General features: G+C 43.7%; 1 long non-coding RNA gene and 2 pseudogenes across 1 annotated transcript; 1 reads left to right on the forward strand and 2 right to left on the reverse strand.

Annotated features, from left to right (window-relative positions):
* Positions 1–88: 88 nt before the first annotated feature.
* LOC140591678 (malate dehydrogenase, mitochondrial pseudogene) lies at positions 89–9,742 on the forward strand (annotated as a pseudogene).
* Positions 9,743–10,132: 390 nt separating this feature from the next.
* On the reverse strand, positions 10,133–12,563 carry LOC140591679 (uncharacterized). The gene is made up of 3 exons (XR_011991959.1): positions 12,259–12,563; positions 11,497–11,761; positions 10,133–10,905 (listed from the first exon to the last, which is right to left on the reverse strand). It is a non-coding gene; the product is annotated as an uncharacterized lncRNA (long non-coding RNA).
* Positions 12,564–14,013: 1,450 nt separating this feature from the next.
* On the reverse strand, positions 14,014–15,447 carry LOC140591757 (malate dehydrogenase, mitochondrial pseudogene; annotated as a pseudogene).
* Between the last annotated feature and the right edge of the window lie 120 nt (positions 15,448–15,567).

The raw sequence follows: 15,567 nt of genomic DNA on the forward strand, positions 1-15,567 counted from the left end.
GCTGTACCACAGGTATAGTGGGCCAGTGTTCTGTGTCATGTGCAAAACTGTCACATGTATTACTTCCGTGATCAAACTCATCACCATTGCTTTACACTGTAAAAAAATAGCCAACAGATAATTTGAGCGCCCACAAAGGTTACAGCAGATTCTTCTGCTAAATCTCTTCTGTTCATCTGCTCAATAAACGTGTTATCTAACTGCTTAGGACACAGCGCCGCATATATAATAGCCTGTAGCTACAAATGCTAGTCTGATTATGTTAACGCAGCCTGTTCGCTGTGTGGTAAGATCTTGCTATATTATAAGATCCCCTACATAAAGTCGCTGACTTGAAGCTAAGGAGATCATACTTAATACTGAAATTTGACTTTTAAAAAAACCAACATCGCAAATCAAATCACAACATCTGTCAGAAAAACCATAATTAGATCCTTTCCCCAAACCGTTCAGCCCTATTGTCATCTGACTTAAATGTATTCGATGTTTTGTCATCCTTTCTCCACTGTTGCAAATTTTCCAAGAATCATTTCTCCCAGTTGTTGGACTGATTGATTTATTTATTGAACTCCGACTTCCAGGGTTGAAATTTGCGATTTCAGGGATGAAGACGGGGAAATCCAAACAGAATCGCACTGGCAAAATTGGTCAGAATCGCCGGAATTGCGCGGCGTGGCGACAGGTGGCACTCGATTGTTTTACCGGCGGTAAGCCAAAACCGACTCGCTGCTGCTAGCCGAGCCCCCGTAGTTAATCCTGGGCGGGGCGCCAGAGCGCCTAGTTCTGGGCGCCTCAGTTTGCCCCGTAGACTCCGAGACGGTACGTAGTGTTTCAGCGGTCGCGTACAAGAAGTGTATTTTCAGTTATATTGTATAGAATTATGTAGTTTTGCTTTTGTTTACGTTTGTGAATAAATATATTCGTGTGCCGTTTCATGTCGTTTTTGTTAAAATGCGTTATTTTGATGGATATAGGTGACCGGGCTTTTTATGTTCTCTGTTAGGGAGATGACTGTGTGTAACCCCTGTATCCACTTGTTTCAGGAATTACTCTACTCAAGTGTGTTGTTTATCCAGCACTGGTATTTTATTTTCCTTTGTAATTGATCGAATGGTTGTGTCCAGTTTGCAGTAATGCGTACAACTTATTTGCTGTGAGCGGAGTTTCCACAATGTGGACTGGGAGACGGTAGAAGACTGTGTGTAACCCTTGTGTTCACATGTTTTAATAATTATTCTATCCAAATCGGTGGACAATAAACACCACCACAAATCCGTCGTCCAGCTAATTGTACAGCGCGATACGAACACAGCGCAGATCCACTACCAAGTAACGGGTGTACAACAAGCGGGAAGCCGGAGCGCGCCAACACCCAAGAGCGCTCGCGTGCACAACAACTTTTATTTTAATCGATGTCAGTGCCATTGCTAAGTGAGAATCTGCATAATTTCTATTTTGTTTTAATCCTAGCAGCAAACCAGTAGTCAGAATGTTTTCCCGCATTGCAAGATCAGCTGCAAGCACCGCTCGTACCTTATGCACATCTTCCCAGAACAATGCCAAGGTGACAGTGTTGGGTGCGTCCAGGGGCATCGGCCAGCCCGTCACTGCTCCTGAAGAAGGGTCCCCTTGTGAGCAAGCTCTCGCCTCTGTTGTTTCGGCTTGTCTGTGCTGCACAATTATAGGATACAAGTAAATGATAAGATTATATATGAAATCGCTCAGGGCAAGGTAATTTTTGGTATGCAATTGCAGAGCGATCTAACCCTGTCTTTGTTTCAGCTCCGTACCGCCCGACTTTTCCTGCCTCCTCTTCCCACGCCTCCAGAACCATCCCACTCTCATCCAACCTAACCCCGTTCCTCCCCCGTGGATCCGCCATCATTGCCACCCTGGGTGATGCCTGTGCCCATAACTGCCCTGACGGTATGTTATGTGTCAGGGTATATCTTTTTAAGATTAAAAGAACAAATTCATTCAGTATTTATTAAAATGGTATCCAGAACTCCAGGCCTGCAAATCACTTTTGCAGCATATTAATGGATTAAAATAAAATGGAAAAAGCATTCAGTCATAAAAAAAACAATGTGAACAGCTTGTACAAGTTTGTATACAGCTCCTAAGAATTACGGTACAATAAGGCAGACTCAGCGAGGAGGCTGAGATTTGGCACAAGAGGGGGTTGTCGGGTGTGCGTTTGTCAGCTCCGAGGACACTTAGTGCAAATATTTCTTCATCCCTATGTCCTCAAATCTACTTTAAGTGAAGTTACAAACTGTTGTTTTGGCTTGTCTGTATTGCACAATAATAGGACACAAGTAAATGATAAGATTATAAGTGAAATCGCTCAGGGCAAGGTAATTTTTGGTATGCAATTGCTGAGCGATCTAACCCTGTCTTTGTTTCAGCTCCGTACCGCCCGACTTTTCCTGCCTCCTCTTCTCACGCCTCCAGAACCTTCCCTCTCCCGTCCGACCTAACCCCGTTCCTCCCCCGTGGATCCGGCATCGTTGCCACCCTGGGTGATGCCTGTGCCCATAACTGCCCTGACGGTATGTTATGTGTCAGAGTATATCTTTTTAAGATTAAAAGAACAAATTCCTTCAGTATTTATTAAAATGGTATCACAAACTCCAGGCCTGCAAATCAGTTTTGCAGCATATTGATGGATTAAAATAAAGTGGAAAAAGCATTCAGTTATAAAAAAAAAAAACGATGTGAACAGCTTGTACAAGTTTGTATACAGCTCCTAAGAATTACAGTACAATAAGGCAGACTCAGCGAGGAGGCTGAGACTTGGCACAAGAGGGGGTTGTCGGGTGTGCGTTTGTCAGCTCCGAGGAAACTGAGTGCAAATATTTTTCCATCCCTATGTCCATGGGTGTAAATTTCATTTAACAGTAGGGGGGGACAATAAATATAAAATTTCTCATGAGCAATTTTTGAAGGGGACACAAATAATAAAGTCAAATTGTACTTATAAAGATATGTCCCCACAATGAAAAACTTTGCTTCTATCATTATTATTGTAGCATGGAGACTGCGTCATTATGGTTATTTTCAAAGTTTTTCTCAGGTTCAATGACAAAGCAGATTTTTCCTCAAAACTATTTATTGCATTGTTTGTTAATGTTGTTTACAGTCAAGCCATCAACATACAATAAAATTTAAACATGACTGTTTAAATGCATAATAGAAATTGATTATACAAAAAAATACAGTGGGGTCAGTTCGGACGTAGCATTTAGTAAATGCACAGCTAAACAATATGCTAATTGTGGCCGTTAATGTTAAGTTAACATTATGCCAAGTCGTCACAAATAAAACAATGCATGGGAAACGGCTTTGGCGTGTTAGTTGCAGTGCACTATGCAACAAGCTATTGTAAACAAGCTAACGTTAATGTAGATAAGTAATATTTTAATCGCTAATATAGCAGATTCATGGAAAATTAAATCGGTAATCAGCATTTTTGCCGCAACTAATTTATGAATGAGTCTGCATCAACTACATTAAAGAGAATCGCTTTATTTAAAGTGAATAATATACCCTACTTACTGGAGTTCAACATTAATTGAGCCGCAGCCACAAACCTGACTCGTGTGTAGAGTAGGTGAGATGAACTGGGAAAGCAGGCAGTTGGCCAAACCACTGTGAGGAAGGGGAGGGGGAACTCAACTGTTTCTAAATGCATTTTTTGCGTTTGTTTTTTTTTCTACTTACAGAATTATTTTAGGTATACATACATATATTTTTCACAATAGTGCGATTTTTTTTTATATATATATAATTTTTTTGGGGGGGGACAACCCTCGGATAGGGGGGGACATGTCCCCTCCGTCCCCCCCCCGGGATTTACGCCCATGCCTATGTCCTCAAATCTACTTTAAGAGCAGTACAGCGCGATGCGAACACAGAGCAGATCCACTACCAAGTAACGGGTGTACAACAAGCGGGAAGCCGGAGCACGCCAACACCCAAGAGCGCTCGCTTGCACAACAACTTCGGCCAGCCCGTCACTGCTCCTGAAGAAGAGTCCCCTTGTGAGCAAGCTCTCGCCTCTGTTGTTTTGGTTTGTCTGTACTGCACAATAATAGGACACAAGTAAATGATAAGATTACAAGTGAAATCGCTCAGGGCAAGGTATTTTTTGTTATGCAATTGCTATCAGTCGGGTTTGCCTGAAGACAACATCTAATGATGCCATCAAGGAAGGTAAAGACAAGGCGAAGCAGGATGTGCAGGATACTCTGCAGTGGGGCAGGATCTTCAGCTACAGGCACATGCAAGAGATTTTCAATGATGCGAACCCACTTAGCAGGTTGGTTGAAGAGCTTTTCAGCCTGTTTATATATCATGTTGTTTCTTCTGTCTGAAATTTACAAAACTGATCCTTTTAAATGGATGATTGAGGAGCTGGAGTGTCCTCAATCACCTGGAGTGGTGACTGGTGACTAATGCCCCCCCCTCCCCCCGTTATGCTTTTTTTCTTTACAGGTGAAAAATGTCAGCAGGTTCATTTATTACATGAACTTGGAGAAGCCTTCCTTGGGATTTGTCGAGGAAAGAGATAAAACTAAGTTGTTCCTCTATGAGATGACTGAGGTAAAGCTGTCCAAGCAGATGCAGATGAATTACCTAAAGAGTCTGAAGAGGTTGGTGGCATGTTTTGTGAATTAGTAGCATACACACACACACACACACACATATATATATATATATGCATATATATGTGTGTGTTTGTTTGTGTGTGTGTATATAAACTTTAAATATGTGTACTTCCTCTTTCAGATTCCTGAAATATCATACTACAAACACTGACCTCAGGTACTTGAATGAAGGACTGTGGAGCGACTGCATGTTCTTCACTGAGTACATTGGCTCACCCCAACAAAGCTGTGCCAAGCTGGTGAGCAAGGAGATTGCCCAAAGGAGGTAAGTTCAATTGTTCACACCCATGTAACTTGTTGATTTGGTGATACGTTTTGTCTTCTCTGCCTCTAGTCTTTTCTAACACCCCTGCTGTTCTCAATGTGTGCTGCCAGGAGACCCAAAATCAGCAAGAAATCCTGCTTACCCTACTGCTTGTGACGTCCCTTGACCGTAAGTATTGTACAGTACTCTTTTTGTTACCCATCTTAATGGGCTATACGATACGGTCATCTGTGTGAAGTAGCAGGAAACATCCATACAACGAGGGGCCACATTTGCTCTATTCTCTGAGGAAGAGAAATCTGAATTTATCAAATTTATTTCACATTTCCAGCCAGAACCAAGCAGGGCCTGTTCAAAAGCAGGAATTAAATCTTTGTTGCTGTTTTTCCTCTGCCACTGTGGTTTGACATCTACTTCAGCCATGTGCGTCCACATCTGCTGAGCTCCAAGGGGGATCAAAGAACCACTGATGACCTGGGTGGGATGAGGTTTTTTGTCTCCACCACAGGAAGACATACATAGAACGTCTCAAACGACCTCAACCGGCTACACCAAAAGTTAGCTAATCGTCATGATGCATTTCCCCTACAGTATCTTCTAAATACGTTATCGGGTGTTACGTTAGTTTCTCATATTGTGGAAATTAGCAGGAGAACATTTTAAAACAAATTTGAGGAAGCACTTCTTTACACAGCGTGTAGTTAGAGTATGGAATAGTCTTCCTGCTAGTGTAGCGGAAGCTACAGTAAAACCCTGGGTTCCTTTAAATCAGAGCTAGATAAGATTTTAACAACTCTGAGCTATTAGTTAAGTTCTCCCCAAACGAGCTTGATGGGCCGAATGGCCCCCTCTCGTTTGTAAATGTCTTATGTTCTTATATTAATCTTGCATTTTTGATACCAGATGGACCCAGTGACCAGCCAGACTGCCCAGGAGTGTTTGAAACAGACAGCAAGAGCACGACAGACTCTGAAAAGTCTTTGTTCGCCGATTATCTCACTCATTCTACTCCGACAGCTCAAAATGTGGTGGCGGCCAGTAAGCTGAGGAGCAAGCTGGCAGGTAAATCGGTAAGCATGTTTTATGTATGTCAGAAGACTTGGAAAAATCGACACACGAAATCAAAACCCTCACCACTGAATACTAACCTTAAACTGTTCTCCATTTCAGTGGAAAGTCTGCGGAAGAGGGAACCAGTCGTGCTGCCTGTGGCACTGCACGGGACGCTGCCTTTGGATCAAATCAACAGTTGGATGTCCAGTCAGTATTTGACAGGTTTCTTCAGACCCACCTGGTGACCCTGGATGTGGACGTGCCAGGCAGGAGTGCCGGTTCACAGACGTCAGGCCAGTTTCAGTGACAGCTATACGAGGTTGGTTGGAGGCCCAGATGAAACTCCGTGTGCAGCGTGTCCTCTGTGAGTATTGTTATTTAGAGGTCGACCGCCATGGGTTTTTCAGTAGCCGATGCCGATATTTAGGAGTCGGGGTCAGCCGATGGCCGATATATGCTGCCGATTTTTTTTTGGCCGATAATTGGATGTTTTCCCCTCTATTTGCATGGTAAAATATCACGCTAATAATAACAAACGATACAGAAAATTTCTCAACTTGGCATTTATTGAATACTGACTTGTGTAAATTTAAATATAAACTTAAATAACAAAACACAATACAACTTGTAAACAAACTTATAAACAATAAAAACAGCAGCATCAGAATCTCCTAGTGCACAATATAGCAGCAAACTCTTCATTTCTTAGGAAAGGAAAATTTCTAAACAATACAAAAAGGAATGTGCATGTTGTCTTCAGTTTTAACCCTGGGGAACCCACAGGGTCATACACGACCCTTCCTTTTATTTCTGCCTTACATTCAACCCACTCATCAAAGTTAAGAAATTTTTTTTTTTGCTTTACAGCCCATTGAACCAGTAACAGTGACATTTAGTGATTACTGACTCAATTAACCAGATTTTTTTCCACAATAAATATGGCCCCTAACGCGTTTTGAGATTCACCTGTCAAGCTGTGAATAGGTAAGTGGCAGAAATTTTGCATCATCAGTTATAATGTTTAGATGTTATAGAACATGTACAACTAGGTTTTGGATGTTTTGAAACTTTTCTGGCAACTGTGATGATCATGTTCCATGTGCTCAACATCAGCCTCAAAAACAGAGGGAATACATGTGGTACACCAGACCTTACAACCCACCACAGGTAAACTTTCTGTGTGTAGTGCACCTTTTTGCAGGTCCGTTCACTTGACCTGTTTCTTGATGGTTTGGCATGTTTGAAGCATGTGTCTTATTGCCAGCACATGGTGAATGATGAAAAGGAAAACTCAATAAATGCATTTTGCATTTTGGAAATGAGAATGTTGCAAAGATTTGGTTTCTCCTTCTTTTCTGTCCTTATTTCATAGGTGAAATTTAATAATAGTCATCACTTTATGAATCCCCGTGGGGAAATTGTCTTTTTTTTTTACGCCTCCCTCAACTTGGTCTTTGCAAGCAAGCAGTCCATGGCAGCGCCCAGGGAGCTGGGGGTTAAGGGCCTTGCTCAAGGACCCGCAGACATGCTGAGGCTGGGTTTGAAGCGGCAACCTTGTGATTACAAGCACACAGGCTTAGCCCACTGAGCCACATGCTGCCCCTTTACATTAACAAATTAACAAGTTGGAAGAGCATGAACAGTCCAGCGGGTCGTATATGGCACATTTCATAACATGGACTGGGAAAGGGTTATTTTTTTTACAAAACACCTGTTTTTGAGTTCACTGGGTCTGTATGATCATTTTAGCCAATGGAGATATTTTTCCTATAATAAGGTGCTCTGGGTTCCCCAGGGTTAATCCCACTTCCGGTCCCTGAGTCTTCCTTGCCCCACCCGTCCCTCACAGCCATTAGATAGCAATTACTAAAGCAGAAGATGAAATGCAAGGTTAGCATTTTTATTACAGTGCTTTCATCTTCAATTCATTCTACAATTCCAGTATTCCATGCACATTAAAACAATTACACTCTAATACATTTTGAAAGAAAAAAAAACACTAGTAACTAAGTGCATCGTGGTATGATGAGTAGTGTACAAGGCCCAAAACCTGTCACTAACATGTTGCTTATGTTGTTAGCAGACAGATGGCTTACAAGCCAAATTCACAATTAGAATCTAGCGATCGCAGAAAATAAAATAACTCTGTCGTATTACACAGCCTTGTATGCAAGGACAACGTAAGCCCCTAGTGATTGTGACGTTTTCGACGGATAAGCCCGTATAAAAGATAGACATGTTTAATGAGGAAACCAACAGCGCAAAGTCGTGCACTTTTCATCTAGACGTCTGACACATTGTTCGAATCTCCGTTCTCTCAAACACGCTGCAGAGATCTGCCTGCTCCGCCCCACACACACGGAGTGAAACTGTCCGACACAAGAAAAAAAAAAACCAGAAGCAACAGTAACACTGGGCTGCCCGCAGACGTGCCTGTCTGTAAATCGGCGTACTACACTCGTAGTATTAAAAAAAATGCCAAATATCGGCCGGCCAATATGTCGGTCGACCTCTATTGTTATTGACACTAATTAATGTCACGTTTACTGAGAAACAATCTGTGTACATGATTAACATAATCTCTTTAACTGACATAATTTAATTTGTTCTTGACAGCACACTTTGGAAGACAGGAACCCTTTGGATGATCATCTCAGAGTGACATTTTCTGCAGCAAGGACTAACTGTGCACTTGTTTGAACTTCAATTCAGTTCGGTTCTTTAGTCAAGAGTTTTTGTCGCTCTCGACCGGGAGCCGTGGTAGAGGATGTCAGTGCCGTTGCTAAGGGAGAATCTACATACTTTCTATTTTGTTTTAATCCTACCAGCAAACCAGTAGTCAGAATGTTTTCCCGCATCGCAAGATCAGCTGCAAGCATCGCTCGTAGCTTATGCACCTCTTCCCAGAACAATGCCAAGGTGGCAGTGCTGGGTGTGTCCGGGGGCATCGGCCAGCCCCTGTCACTGCTCCTGAAGAGCAGTCCCCTGGTCAGTCAGCTCTCCCTTTACGACGTCGTCCACACCCTCGGAGTGGCTGCAGACCTCAGCCACATCGAGACCAGGGCGCAGGTGACTGGCTACGTCGGCCCAGAGCAACTCCCGCAAGCACTGAAGGGGAGTGAAGTTGTCGTCATCCCTGCTGGAGTGCCCAGGAAGCCGGGGATGACGCGAGATGATCTATTTGACACAAACGCCTCCATCGTGGCCACCCTGGCAGATACCTGTGCCCGCAACTGCCCTGACGCAATGTTATGTGTCATCACCAACCCGGTAAACTCCACTGTTCCCATCACTTCGGAAATTCTTAAAAATTAGATACGCTGGCCACCCTGACGGGCCGGATCCAGGAGGCAGGCACGGAGGTGGTTGAGGCAAAGGCTGGGGCAGGCTCTGCCACCCTCTCCATGGCATACGCAGGGGCAAGGTTCGCCTTGTCTCTGCTGGATGCCATGAATGGCAAAGAGGGGGTCGTGGAGTGTGCATTCGTCAGGTCTGAGGATCACGAATGCACATACTTCTCCACCCCTCTCCTCCTTGGTGGACAAGGAGTGAAGAGGAACCTGGGCCTGGGGAAGCTCTCTGCCTTTGAGGAGAAACTGGTGGTGGAAGCCTTGGATGAGCTGAAGGCCTCCATCAGGAAGGGGGAGGACTTTGTTGGAAACACGCCAGGTCAAGGGGAGGCGCACTAAAAGTCCTCCCTTCACAAGGAAGCTGTTTGCTGGACAATGTACTGTAAATAAACTCTTACGAACTATTTTTCTTTGGCCGTGTTGTTTTTTGGTGTGTGAGGCAGAAAGGTTAATTGTGATTTTTCTGACAGATGTTGTGATTTGATTTGCGATGGATTTTTTTTAAAAGTCAAGCTTCAGAATTAAATATGATCTCCTTAGCTTCAAGTCAGCGACTTTATGTAGGGGATCTTATAATATTGCAGGAAACTGGTGGCGGAAGCCCTGGAGGAGCTGAAGGCCTCCATCAGGAAGGGGGAGGACTTTGCGAAACACCTTTAAGGCCGCCGGCTCTGGCAAGCCTCTGGCAAGCCGGTAATGTTCCAACCAGTGTCCTGAAGCAAAAGTCCACTGGCTCCGACAAGACACCTCACCCCCACTCGGTGGGGTTAAAATGACCTTAATATTATATTTAGTTAAATTGATGTGTTATATATTAATTGTTAATAAACTGTGTTTTTGATTACTTCTTGGCTGTCTGACTTTGTTAACCTCTGCATGTTTCTCAGAGACTGGGGTTATTCTAACTAACATTCTCTTCCAGCCTCTGACTCAACCCCGTTTGTCCGAGACCCGATGCGACTGCCCAAGTTCAGTTACGGCAAAGTCCGGCCCAGCCTCTGAGGCTCGCACAAGCTGAGTCACGGCATAATGTCTGGCTCAGCCTCTGAGGTGCGCACACGCTGGGTTATGGCATAAAGTCCGGCCCAGCCTCTGAGGCGCACACACGCTGAGTTACGGCAAACACCGGCTTAACCTCTGTGGCCCTCACTAGCTCAGATTTGGCAAGTGTCAGCTGAGCCTCTGAGGCGTTATGGGTCGCCGGGCCCCAAGTGGGCAGCCTACATTGGCCCGATTGGAATTTGCACATCGGCACGACATTGGCCCCAAAATGCTGGCCCATTGTGGGCAAACGTATAGTTTGCAACTGAGAAATTTCTTGTTCATCAAAAGCTGAAGTACAAATTAAAATATTCTGCCCAGTGTAAATTAAGAAGCTGAGGCTCTAAAATCCAGAGTAAATCTTACCGCAGACAACTATACAGAGTTTTAGGCTTCAAAAGCCTTGTTTTTCTCCATGGCCCATCCAGTTTAGCTGTGTAGCTAGCTCATTGGTCATGAGAGTTGACATCACACGCCTGGTTGTAGATGCTACATCTCCACCTCCAACAGTTCCCAGGTAGACAGTCTGCAAAGGTTGATACATTTATAAAGAGGGATTTTAGTAGTCTTACTTCACTTAACTTTTTATGTCACTTTTTAACTCAGACTGTACTAACAACTTTGCCTGTATTCATTAAAAAAAGTATTTTATGAGTGGAAGGTTAATCATTGTGTATATGTGAGTCAGGTCTGCAACATTATAGGCATAGAGACTAACAGAAAAAATGATGATACAAATTATTTCCTTAACAGTTCCTGCAACCTCTCCTGGTGCAACCTCTCCTGGAGCCGACACCTTATCGTGGTAGAGGGGTTTGCGTGTTCCAATGATCCCAGGAGCTAAGTTGCCCAGGGCTTTATGCTACTGATAGGGTCACCCAAGGCAAACAGGTCCTGGGTGAGGAACCAGACGAAGTGTGGCTCATCAGACCCCTTATGATGAGTAAAAACATTGATTCACGTTTTCCCTCGCTCTGACGCGGGTCACCGGGGCCCCCCCCTGGAGCCAGGCCTGGGGGTGGGGCTCGATGGCGAGCGTCTGGTGGCCAGGCCTGCACAAGGACTCTTGTGCATTATGGTATGGAATTACTTTGTGACAAACCATGTGCAACCATACCTGGAATGAGTACTGAGGTTGAATAACGTTGACTGTTATGTGACACTGCTGTCGCAGAACTCATTGGTAGCTCATTTACTGCTGGCTGGGGAGACTCTGAACATGCAGCAGTAGGAGAAGAAGGAGGTTGTTCAGAAGAGGATGAAGTGTGTTCGGTAATAGAGGTCAATACTGGACGAGGAGGAGGTTTGGGTAGGGATGGACATCTTTTTTTACAGCTACACTACCGCAGCCATGGCCCAGCTCCTCCAATCTCTTGTTTGGTCTATTGAAAAAATGTGTATACTATAATTATAAATAGGGCTGTGCAAAATGAAGATGTAACGACAGAAAAATACTAATTGTTTTATAAAATATTCTGTCATTTATTACATTGTGTTGCAAATCACAGTTAGTGGTAATGCATTTAAGCTATTTGATACATTTGAATGATACACTAGACAAATGAGAGTTAACAAGACATAAGTCTATCCATGTGATCATTTTACATAAACTATGCTCTGAACCTACAGAAAATGTGCTATATCATGATATGTATCAACGAGATATGAAATGACCTAAAATGTTACATGAGTTTTTGGACATATCGCACAGCCATAATAGAAAATTACAATCTTTAGACAACATACACAAAAAACACAGATGCTAATGGATTAGATAAACCGCAGAGAGTACACATTTTTATTCTATAATGCAGAAATTCTAAGCTTGAAATCTGTGCTTAAGTCATAGCAATGAAACGGGGTAGGAAAATTATTGTACCTTCTACAACGATCTCCCCTTTCAAGCTGTCTTTCTGGATCACTGAAAAATGAAGTGTCCTCTTCAATGAGAACATGGAAAAATTGATAGGCCTACTTTAAAAAACAAACTGAACACATTGATATAACAACCGCTGCACACCACTGTGTACTGAGACGTAAATTAACTAACAATCTAATCTGATAACTTTCTGACAGGAAATTTTAAAACGTGGTCCGCAAAACCGTCGAGAATTTTTTACGGCTAAGATAAATAATATGTTAAAATACGAGTAAATAGCAAATAAACAGCAACAGCAGCATCAAAAAAACTTATAAATTACCTTCTGACAATTCACGCCTGCCCGCCAAAACTCCTCACAAACGACCTCCGTGGCGCGACGGGGAAAAAAAACCGTTACAGTGCATGGGGATACGTAAAGGCGCATGCGCGTTTGGAAAACTATATTATATATTATTATAATAAAAATAAGACTATTTTGGATAGATTTGTTTATTATGGAATAAATAATTTAACTGAAATTAGTTATAATTGTTTAATGCTCACTTTTAAAATCAGGGCCGAAGTTTCTTCCCAGTCCGAGCCCGTGTGCCGTTACTATAGTACCTGACGCTATAGAATTGAACTCTTAATTTATCGGATGACCTGGAACATACAGGCATGTTTTAATTATCATTCCTGTTGGAAGATCGTTCAGGCTACATTTGTGAGCATTTAGACTAATCATTTTCACAGATGAATAAAAATTAAAATGAAGTGTAACTTCCCAGTTGGTGTCCGAAAAAAACCGGTCGTTTGGCGCTGTCCTGGCTTCGTATCACTGATGATACCGGCCTGTGGGGCTGTACCACAGGTATAGTGGGCCAGTGTTCTGTGTCATGTGCAAAACTATCACATGTATTACTTCCGTGATCAAACTCATCACCATTGCTTTACACTGTGAAAAAATAGCCAACAGATAATTTGAGCGCCCACAAAGGTTACAGCAGATTCTTCTGCTAAATCTCTTCTGTTCATCTGCTCAATAAACGTGTTATCTAACTGCTTAGGACACAGCACCGCATATATAATAACCTGTAGCTACAAATGCTAGTCTGATTATGTTAACGCAGCCTGTTCGCTGTGTTGTAAGATCTTGCTATATTATATGAAAAGAAGTACTTCAGATAAAATTATTAATTTAAAATGCTATCCAGGCCTGCAAATCACTTTTGCAGCTTATTAATGGATTAAAATTAAATAGAAAAAGCATTGTCATAAAAAAAAAACAAGGTGAACAGCTTGTACAAGTTTGTATATAGCTCCTAAGAACTACAGTACAATAAGGCAGACTCAGCGAGGGGGCTGAGACTTGGCACAAGAGGGGGTTGTCGGGTGTGCCTTTGTCAGCTCCGAGGATCTACTTTACGTAAAGTTGCAGACTGTTGTTTTGGCTTGTCTGTACTGCACAATAATAGGACACAAGTAAATGATAAGATTACAAGTGAAATCGCTCAGGGCAAGGTAATTTTTGTTATGCAATTGCAGAGCGATCTAACTCTGTCTTTGTTTCAGCTCCCTACCGCCCGACTTTTCCTGCAATATTATAAGATCCCCTACATAAAGTCGCTGACTTGAAGCTAAGGAGATCATATTTAATTCTGAAGCTTGACTTTTAAAAAAAATCCATCGCAAATCAAATCACAACATCTGTCAGAAAAATCACAATTAACCTTTCTGCTTCACACACCAAAAAACAACACGGCCAAAGAAAAATAGTTCGTAAGAGTTTATTTTCAGTACATTGTCCAGCAAACAGCTTCCTTGTGAAGGGAGGACTTTTATTGCGCCTCCCCTTGACCTGGCGTGTTTCCAACAAAGTCCTCCCCCTTCCTGATGGAGGCCTTCAGCTCATTCAAGGCTTCCACCACCAGTTTCTCCTCAAATGCAGAGAGCTTCCCCAGGCCCAGGTTCCTCTTCACTCCTTGTCCACCAAGGAGGAGAGGGGTGGAGAAGTATGTGCATTCGTGATCCTCAGACCTGACGAATGCACATTCCACGACCCCCTCTTTGCCATTCATGGCATCCAGCAGAGACAAGGCGAACCTTGCCCCTGCATATGCCATGGAGAGGGTGGCAGAGCCTGCCCCAGCCTTTGCCCTAACCACCTCCGTGCCTGCCTCCTGGATCCGGCCCGTCAGGGTGGCCAGCGTATCCGCAGTGAACTCCACTTTGGGAGAACACCGGGACAAAAGCGGAATTATAGTCTTGCCCGCATGGCCACCAACAACGGGAACGTTGACGCGAGCCGGATCCAGTCCCGAGAGTTCAGCCACGAAGGTGTTAGCCCTGACGACGTCTAGAGTCGTCACACCAAACACCCGCTTGGGGTCGTAAACTCCATGCTTCTTAAGAATTTCTGAAGCGATGGGGACAGTGGAGTTCACCGGGTTGGTGATGACGCATAACATTGCGTCAGGGCAGTTGCGGGCGCAGGCATCTGCCAGGGTGGCCACAATGGAGGCGTTGGTGTCAAACAGGTCATCCCGTGTCATCCCCGGCTTCCTGGGCACTCCAGCAGGGATGACGACGACTTCACTCCCCTCCAGAGCTTGCGGCAGTTGCTCTGGGCCGACGTAGCCAGTCACCTGCGCCCTGGTCTCGATGTGGCTGAGGTCTGCAGCCACTCCGAGGGTGTGGACAACGTCGTATAGGGACAGCTGGCTCACAAGGGGACTCCTCTTCAGGAGCAGTGACAGGGGCTGGCCGATGCCCCCGGATGCACCCAACACTGCCACCTTTGTATTGCTCCGGGAAGAGCTGCAGATGCTGCGAGCAATGCTCGCAGCTGATTTGGCGATGCGGGAGAACATTGTCAGTACTGCTTTGCTGGTAAGCTGAAAACAAAATGAGAATTCTGCAGACTCTCCCTCAGCAACGACGAGATTTATACCCTCCCTGCGTTCTATAACTTACGTAAGCAACTACGTAAACACGCAAACTAGGGATGCAACATCTCATTGGAAACGGACTGGAACAGAATGGAAGAACGTCACTTTGTGGACGAAATGCATTTCGGGAGTGAAAGAAATGCATTTTGTGTACGTGGCTTTTCTGAACATATATTTCCATAGAGTAGCCACAAATGCTACAGTAAACACTAGTTCGCTGCTTAAGACTAATGTACCATGCAGTTTTAATAATAAGTAATTAAATAATTCATGATCAAAGGCCAAATTAATATCCGTCGCTTAATTAGCTCATATTATAAATAACCTGATATTGCCCCGTGTATGTTGGGCCGAATTTTCTTCCCAGTTCGAGCCCGTG

This window comes from Paramormyrops kingsleyae, chromosome 6 (assembly GCF_048594095.1).
Source record: "Paramormyrops kingsleyae isolate MSU_618 chromosome 6, PKINGS_0.4, whole genome shotgun sequence".
Classification (NCBI taxonomy): Eukaryota; Metazoa; Chordata; class Actinopteri; order Osteoglossiformes; family Mormyridae; genus Paramormyrops; species Paramormyrops kingsleyae.